The 9,149-nt window shown below is 42.3% G+C and overlaps 1 long non-coding RNA gene across 1 annotated transcript; it reads left to right on the top strand.

Moving 5' to 3' along the window:
• The first annotated feature begins 278 nt into the window (after window positions 1-278).
• Window positions 279-4,219, top strand: LOC115203557 (uncharacterized). Its single transcript, XR_003880201.1, has 2 exons — window positions 279-547; window positions 590-4,219. It is a non-coding gene; the product is annotated as an uncharacterized LOC115203557 (long non-coding RNA).
• Window positions 4,220-9,149: the final 4,930 nt, after the last annotated feature.

Below are 9,149 nucleotides of genomic sequence, written 5' to 3'. Positions count from 1 at the left end.
TAAGACATGACATGAGCTGTGAATGTTGTCAGGGTGATGGGGGGGGGGGGGGGGGGTCGCTCTCTGAAATGACATTCTGAGAATATACACTTTCTTCTTTTGGGAACACGGTGAAGATGAAGAGTGCGACTGACTTCAGGTTTATAGATGAAGTGTACGGCTGACTTCAGGTTTATAGATGAAGTGTACGGCTGACTTCAGGTTTATAGATGAAGTGTACGGCTGACTTCAGGTTTATAGATGAAGTGTACGGCTGACTTCAGGTTTATAGTATAGATGAAGTGTACGGCTGACTTCAGGTTTATAGATGAAGTGTACGGCTGACTTCAGGTTTATAGATGAAGTGTACGGCTGACTTCAGGTTTATAGATGAAGTGTACGGCTGACTTCAGGTTTATAGATGAAGGGTACGGCTGACTTCAGGTTAATAGATGAAGTGTACGGCTGACTTCAGGTTAATAGATGAAGTGTACGGCTGACTTCAGGTTTATAGATGAAGTGTACGGCTGACTTCAGGTTTATAGATGAAGTGTACGGCTGACTTCAGGTTAATAGATGAAGTGTACGGCAAGTGTACGGCTGACTTCAGGTTTATAGATGAAGTGTACGGCTGACTTCAGGTTTATAGATGAAGTGTACGGCTGACTTCAGGTTTATAGATGAAGTGTACGGCTGACTTCAGGTTTATAGATGAAGTGTACGGCTGACTTCAGGTTTATAGATGAAGTGTACGGCAAGTGTACGGCTGACTTCAGGTTTATAGATGAAGTGTACGGCTGACTTCAGGTTTATAGATGAAGTGTACGGCTGACTTCAGGTTTATAGATGAAGTGTACGGCTGACTTCAGGTTTATAGATGAAGTGTACGGCTGACTTCAGGTTTATAGATGAAGGGTACGGCTGACTTCAGGTTAATAGATGAAGTGTACGGCTGACTTCAGGTTTATAGATGAAGTGTACGGCTGACTTCAGGTTTATAGATGAAGTGTACGGCTGACTTCAGGTTTATAGATGAAGTGTACGGCTGACTTCAGGTTTATAGATGAAGTGTACGGCTGACTTCAGGTTTATAGATGAAGTGTACGGCTGACTTCAGGTTTATAGATGAAGTGTACGGCTGACTTCAGGTTTATAGATGAAGTGTACGGCTGACTTCAGGTTTATAGATGAAGTGTACGGCTGACTTCAGGTTTATAGATGAAGTGTACGGCTGACTTCAGGTTTCTAGAGGCTTCCATTGTATACCAGTATTTGTAGCTGAATGTTTGTAACCTTCAAACGAATTGGAAGTGCATTATAAGATTATGGGGCAACAGAATTCCTCTTGTTGAAAAAGTATTTGTTATTCTTGGTGTGGCAGAAATAGCATGGAGGTTGGCCTGGTGGTTTGTGGTGTGTGAGTCTACAACACATTTCATCAGGGTTGTTAGTTGAACCAATGAACCAGTCCCCTACTGTATGTCTCCTGTTGTGTAGTAATGTGAACATCTCTATGACTGTGACTGTGTAGTACTGTGAACATCTATATGACTGTAACTGTGTAGTACTGTGAACATCTATATGACTGTAACTGTGTACTACTGTGAACATCTATATGACTGTAACTGTGTAGTACTGTGAACATCTATATGACTGTAACTGTGTAGTACTGTGGACATCTATATGACTGTAACTGTGTACTACTGTGAACATCTCTATGACTGTGACTGTGTAGTACTGTGAACATCTATATGACTGTGACTGTGTAGTACTGTGAACATCTATATGACTGTAACTGTGTAGTACTGTGAACATCTATATGACTGTAACTGTGTAGTACTGTGAACATCTATATGACTGTAACTGTGTACTACTGTGAACATCTCTATGACTGTGACTGTGTAGTGCTGTGAACATCTCTATGACTGTGACTGTGTAGTGCTGTGAACATCTCTGTGACTGTGTAGTGCTGTGAACATCTATATGACTGTAACTGTGTAGTACTGTGAACATCTCTTTGACTGTGACTGTGTAGTTCTGTGAACATCTCTATGACTGCGACTGTGTAGTACTGTGAACATCTATATGGCTGTGAGTGTGTAGTACTGTGAACATCTATATGACTGTGAGTGTGTAGTACTGTGAACATCTATATGACTGTGAGTGTGTAGTACTGTGAACATCTATATGGCTGTGAGTGTGTAGTACTGTGAACATCTATATGGCTGTAACTGTGTAGTACTGTGAACATCTATATGACTGTGAGTGTGTAGTACTGTGAACATCTATATTGCTATGAGTGTGTAGTACTGTGAAAATCTATATGGCTGTAACTGTGTAGTACTGTGAACATCTATATGACTGTGACTGTGTAGTACTGTGAACATCTATATGACTGTAACTGTGTAGTACTGTGAACATCTATATGACTGTAACTGTGTAGTACTGTGAACATCTCTGACTGTGACTGTGTAGTACTGTGAAAATATATATGGCTGTAACTGTGTAGTACTGTGAACATCTCTATGACTGTGAGTGTGTAGTACCGTGAACATCTCTGACTGTGACTGTGTACTACTGTGAACATCTCTATGACTGTGACTGTGTAGTACTGTGAACATCTATATGACTGTGACTGTGTAGTACTGTGAACATCTATATGACTGTAACTGTGTAGTACTGTGAACATCTATATGACTGTAACTGTGTAGTACTGTGAACATCTATATGACTGTAACTGTGTACTACTGTGAACATCTCTATGACTGTGACTGTGTAGTGCTCTGAACATCTCTATGACTGTGATTGTGTAGTGCTGTGAACATCCCTGTGACTGTGTAGTGCTGTGAACATCTATATGACTGTAACTGTGTAGTACTGTGAACATCTCTTTGACTGTGACTGTGTAGTTCTGTGAACATCTCTATGACTGCGACTGTGTAGTACTGTGAACATCTATATGGCTGTGAGTGTGTAGTACTGTGAACATCTATATGACTGTGAGTGTGTAGTACTGTGGACATCTATATGACTGTAACTGTGTAGTACTGTGAACATCTCTTTGACTGTGACTGTGTAGTTCTGTGAACATCTCTATGACTGTGACTGTGTAGTACTGTGAACATCTATATGGCTGTGAGTGTGTAGTACTGTGAACATCTATATGACTGTGAGTGTGTAGTACTGTGAACATCTATATGACTGTGACTGTGTAGTACTGTGAACATCTATATGGCTGTGAGTGTGTAGTACTGTGAACATCTATATGGCTGTAACTGTGTAGTACTGTGAACATCTATATGACTGTGAGTGTGTAGTACTGTGAACATCTATATTGCTATGAGTGTGTAGTACTGTGAAAATCTATATGGCTGTAACTGTGTAGTACTGTGAACATCTGCATGACTGTGACTGTGTAGTACTGTGAACATCTATATGACTGTGAGTGTGTAGTACTGTGAACATCTATATGACTGTAACTGTGTAGTACTGTGAACATCTATATGACTGTGAGTGTGTGGTGCTGTGAACATGTCTATGACTGTGATGTAATGTGAACATATCTATGACTGTAACTGTGTAGTACTGTGAACATCTCTATAGGGGAGAGGATGTCTGCATGCTCATAGAGCCCCACTGACACCCTCCAGGGCTGAGAGGAGGGTTGGAGAGAGGATATGAGATGCACGTCCATAGAAACCCTCCAGGGCTGCAGCTTCATACTGCAGGCTTCTCTCTCTCTCTCTCTCTCTATCTCTCTCTCTCTCTCTCTCTCTTCAAATGTATAGAGTACAGCCACTGCATACTGTCATTGATATGGGTGGACTACCTGGTACAACACAGAGAGAGAGAGAGAGAGAGAACTGAGAGAAAAGGGAGGAGAAGAGAGGAGAGCTTTGTTTAGCTTAGCGTTGGTTTGCTTCCCAGAGGCAGGGGCCGGTGGGGTGTAGTGGAGGGGGAGAATGAAGACAAGTCCAGTAGGATAGGTTTAATGCTGTGAAACGTCTAGTTGAGTTGAGAATCACAATAACCCTCATCCTGAAGTCTCGTCCGGCTCTGCTCTCAGCTCAGCTTTGAAATCATTAGCTCTTCATAGAAAGATATCGTTGACGCTCTCTTGTTCTCTCGTTCGGTCGGCGGTGGTGGAAAATTATTAATATTTTCAGTAGTTCATTAGTTGAAATTGCTTATCTTGTCAGCGGCTCAGATTGGGCTTCACATGACAAGGGCAGTGAACGGAGAGAGGAAATGAAATGTGTTGTACAGGGAACAGAGCAGTAAAGCTGCACATCCCAAGCATGAAGACGGTCATACTGACTTCAATTAGTTTTTAATAATGTCTTAGTCATTTCAATTCTTCAATGTTTTTCATATTATTTAGTCACGTTTGACATGATATTTGGGGGGGCTTTACTGTGTATGTACTGTACTGAAGGACTTTTACTGTGTATGTACTGTACTGAAGGACTTTTACTGTGTATGTACTGTACTGAAGGGCTTTACTGTGTATGTACTGTACTGAAGGGCTTTACTGTGTATGTACTGTACTGAAGGGCTTTACTGTGTATGTACTGTACTGAAGGGCTTTACTGTGTATGTACTGTACTGAAGGGCTTTACTGTGTATGTACTGTACTGAAGGGCTTTTACTGTGTATGTACTGTACTGAAGGGCTTTACTGTGTTTGTACTGTATGTGTGGTGTGAATTGTGATTGACGAGATGTAATTGTGGCTGTTAGAGGATAAAACAGTAGGACACAGGTTATTGTCATAGTAATGTAGCTGTTAGAGGATAAAACAGTAGGACACAGGTTATTGTCATAGTAATGTAGCTGTTAGAGGATAAAACAGTAGGACACAGGTTATTGTAATAGTAATGTAGCTGTTAGAGGATAAAACAGTAGGAGACAGGTTATTGTCATAGTAATGTAGCTGTTAGAGGATAAAACAGTAGGACACAGGTTATTGTAATAGTAATGTAGCTGTTAGAGGATAAAACAGTAGGACACAGGTTATTGTCATAGTAATGTAGCTGTTAGAGGATAAAACAGTTGGGCACAGGTTATTGTAATAGTAATGTAGCTGTTAGAGGATAAAACAGTAGGACACAGGTTATTGTCATAGTAATGTAGCTGTTAGAGGATAAAACAGTAGGACACAGGTTATTGTCATAGTAATGTAGCTGTTAGAGGATAAAACAGTAGGACACAGGTTATTGTAATAGTAATGTAGCTGTTAGAGGATAAAACAGTTGGACACAGGTTATTGTCATAGTAATGTAGCTGTTAGAGGATAAAACAGTAGGACACAGGTTATTGTAATAGTAATGTAGCTGTTAGAGGATAAAACAGTAGGACACAGGTTATTGTCATAGTAATGTAGCTGTTAGAGGATAAAACAGTAGGACACAGGTTATTGTCATAGTAATGTAGCTGTTAGAGGATAAAACAGTTGGACACAGGTTATTGTAATAGTAATGTAGCTGTTAGAGGATAAAACAGTTGGACACAGGTTATTGTCATAGTAATGTAGCTGTTAGAGGATAAAACAGTAGGACACAGGTTATTGTAATAGTAATGTAGCTGTTAGAGGATAAAACAGTAGGACACAGGTTATTGTCATAGTAATGTAGCTGTTAGAGGATAAAACAGTAGGACACAGGTTATTGTCATAGTAATGTAGCTGTTAGAGGATAAAACAGTAGGACACAGGTTATTGTAATAGTAATGTAGCTGTTAGAGGATAAAACAGTAGGACACAGGTTATTGTAATAGTAATGTAGCTGTTAGAGGATAAAACAGTAGGACACAGGTTATTGTAATAGTAATGTAGCTGTTAGAGGATAAAACAGTAGGACACAGGTTATTGTCATAGTAATGTAGCTGTTAGAGTATAAAACAGTAGGACACAGGTTATTGTCATAGTAATGTAGCTGTTAGAGGATAAAACAGTAGGACACAGGTTATTGTAATAGTAATGTAGCTGTTAGAGGATAAAACAGTAGGACACAGGTTATTGTAATAGTAATGTAGCTGTTAGAGGATAAAACAGTAGGACACAGGTTATTGTAATAGTAATGTAGCTGTTAGAGGATAAAACAGTAGGACACAGGTTATTGTAATAGTAATGGGCGTTATAAATTCATTTGATCTGTCTATTGTGCTTTCTGTTCTTCTCTCAGTGGAGTAATGGGTGGTAACTACACAGATGAAACATGGATATTAAAAAGAGTTCAATCTGGAAATGAAAAGCTAGGAGACATTTTATGTGATTCTGGAGGGGAGATAAAAGAAAAGGGGAGGAGGGGGAGAGGAGATGAGGGGAGAGGAGGGAAGAGGAGAGGAGATGAGAGGAGAGGAGGGAAGAGGAGAGGAGAGGAGATGAGGGGAGAGGAGGGAAGAGGAGATGAGAGGAAGGGGAGAGGAGAGGAGAGGAGAGGAGAGGAGAGGAGAGGAGGGGAGAGGAGAGGAGAGGAGGGGAGAGGAGATGAGGGGAGATGAGAGGAGGGGAGAGGAGGGAAGAGGAGAGGAGAGGAGATGAGGGGAGAGGAGGAAGAGGAGATGAGAGGAAGGGGAGAGGAGAGGAGAGGAGGGGGAGAGGAGAGGAGAGGAGAGGAGAGGAGAGGAGAGGAGGGGAGAGGAGATGAGCGGAGATGAGAGGAGGGGAGAGGAGATAGGGGAGAGGAGAGGAGATGAGAGGAAGGGGAGAGGAGTGGAGGGGAGATGAGAGGAGGGGAGAGGAGGGAAGAGGAGAGGAGATGAGAAGAGTGGAGGGGAGAGGAGAGGAGATGAGAGGAAGGGGAGAGGAGAGGAGAGGAGGGGAGGGGAGGAGAGGGGGAGGAGGGGAGATGAGAGGAGAGGAAGGGGAGAGGAGTGGAGGGGAGAGGAGATGAGGGGAGAGGAGAGGAGATGAGAGGAGGGGAGAGGAGGGAAGAGGAGAGGAGAGGAGATGAGAGGAAGGGGAGAGGAGTGGAGGGGAGATGAGAGGAGTGGAGGGGAGAGGAGAGGAGATGAGAGGAAGGGGAGAGGAGAGGAGGGGAGATGAGAGGAGAGGAAGGGGAGAGGAGAGGAGAGGAGGGGAGGGGAGGAGAGGGGGAGGAGGGGAGATGAGAGGAGAGGAAGGGGAGAGGAGATGAGGGGAGAGGAGATGAGAGGAGGGGAGAGGAGAGGAGAGGAGAGGAGAGGAGGGGAGGGGAGAGGAGGGGAGAGGAGGGGAGGGGAGAGGAGGGGAGGGGTTATGAGGAAGGGAGCGGGGAGGGGAGGGGAATGAAGGGAAGGGAAGGGAAGAAGAGAGAAGAGGAGAGGATTTAACAAATTACATCAATAAAGGATCACAGCTTTCACCTGAATTCACCTGGTCAGTCTATCACGGAAACAGCAGGTGTTCTTAATGTTTTGTGCACTCGGTGACTAATACGTTTGGAACATCACATCACAATAAAAATCACAGTGTAAAAAACAACATACATATAGAATGGTGAGAATCCCAATTCATATCGTATCAGCACCTAAGTATGGTGATGATGTCATATCTTGAGGTCCCTGTCAAATCCCAGTTGTAATTACTTTACTTACAACTTAATACTTTCACTATAGTGCAACGCTCTTCTTTCTGTAAAGAAATAATAATAATTACAAACGTATAATGTCAGAACATTTTGCTCGACTCTTACCCGTATACATGGATGCACGCTTCTCCCTCTGTCATGGATGCCATGGTTGCCCTCAGTTTGAAGATGTAATCCAGAGAATGGTGTTTTTATACAATAGCTTTCTTTCTGTGTTCTCTTTTTGGACTCTCTCCCCGCATTTGGAAATCATCTCTCTGCTTCCGCTGGGCATTCTGCTGATTTCAAAACTCGGTCAACTTCTTCCGCGACAACGACACTGTTTTCTTCCCCCACCCGTTTTCATCAGAAGACTCTACAATGTCTGGAAAATGTAAATGTTATACTAAATCAGTGATTTCCTCATTCTCTGATTCAATTTCAGAGTCAGAGAGAGTCGGCATGGCACAACATTTTCCCACTGAGATTTGTCGATAGAGCGATTAACTTCAGGGCAGCCATGTTGAGAGCAGTAGCAAAACTATTTCAGTTCTTCATATCTTTCTAAAAAAGTTGCGGAAGACAGGATTATCCACACATACAGTACTTAGCAGCTCATGTTATAGACAGAAACATGCTACAGACCAATCCGAACTCATCTCTCAGCATGTACAGCCCCTCAATTATCTTAGCCAATCATTGCTACACGAGAAGGTTCCTTTATTTTTTCCATGGCTAAACTAACTAGGTTTTGTTATTTTAACAATTGTATTTGCAGATGGCATACACGTTTTGTTATTAAGGTACTTCCCCTGTGAAGTAGTGAAGGTATTTCTGCCCCAAAAAAACATATTTTGTTAAGAGGCTTCCCCTGTGAGGTAGTGATGTGTGACATACGCCTAGTCTCTTGACACGAGTCACATATTATGGCTACGTACAGTGTTGTAACAATGTGCAAATAGTTGAAGTATGAAAGGGAAGATAAATAAACAGATCAGTATGGGTTTTATTTACAGTGTTTATGTTCCACTGGTTGACCTTTTCTTGTGGCAACAGGTCACACATCTTGCTGCTGTGATGTAACACTGTGGTATTTCACCCAGTAGATATGGGAGTTTATTAAAATCGGATTTGTTTTCAAATTCTTTATGTGTCTGTGTGATCTGAGGGAAATATGTGTCTCTAATATGGTCATACATTGGGCAGGAGGTTAGGAAGTGCAGCTCAGTTTCCACCTCATTTTGTGGCAGTGGGCATATAGCCTGTCTTCTCTTGAAAGCCATGTCTGCCTACGGTGGCATTTCTCAATAGCAAGGCTATGCTCACTGAGTCTGTACATAGTCAAAGCTTTCCTTAAGTTTGGGTCAGTCACAGTGGTCAGGTATTCTGCCACTGTGTACTCTCTGTTTAGGGCCAAATAGCATTCTAGTTTGCTCTGTTTTTTTTGTTGTTGATTCTTTCCAATGTGTCAAGTAATTATCTTTTTGTTTTCTCATGATTTGGTTGGGTCTAATTGTGTTGCTGTCCTGGGGCTCTGTGGGGTCTGTTTGTGTTTGTGAACAGAGTCCCAGGACCAGCTTGCTTAGGGGACTCTTCTCCAGGTTCATCTCTCTGTAGGTCATGG

This window comes from Salmo trutta, chromosome 12 (genome assembly GCF_901001165.1).
Source record: "Salmo trutta chromosome 12, fSalTru1.1, whole genome shotgun sequence".
Lineage (NCBI taxonomy): Eukaryota > Metazoa > Chordata > Actinopteri > Salmoniformes > Salmonidae > Salmo > Salmo trutta.
Note: the sequence above shows the minus strand (reverse complement) of the source record. Positions and strands in the feature narration are given on the sequence as shown.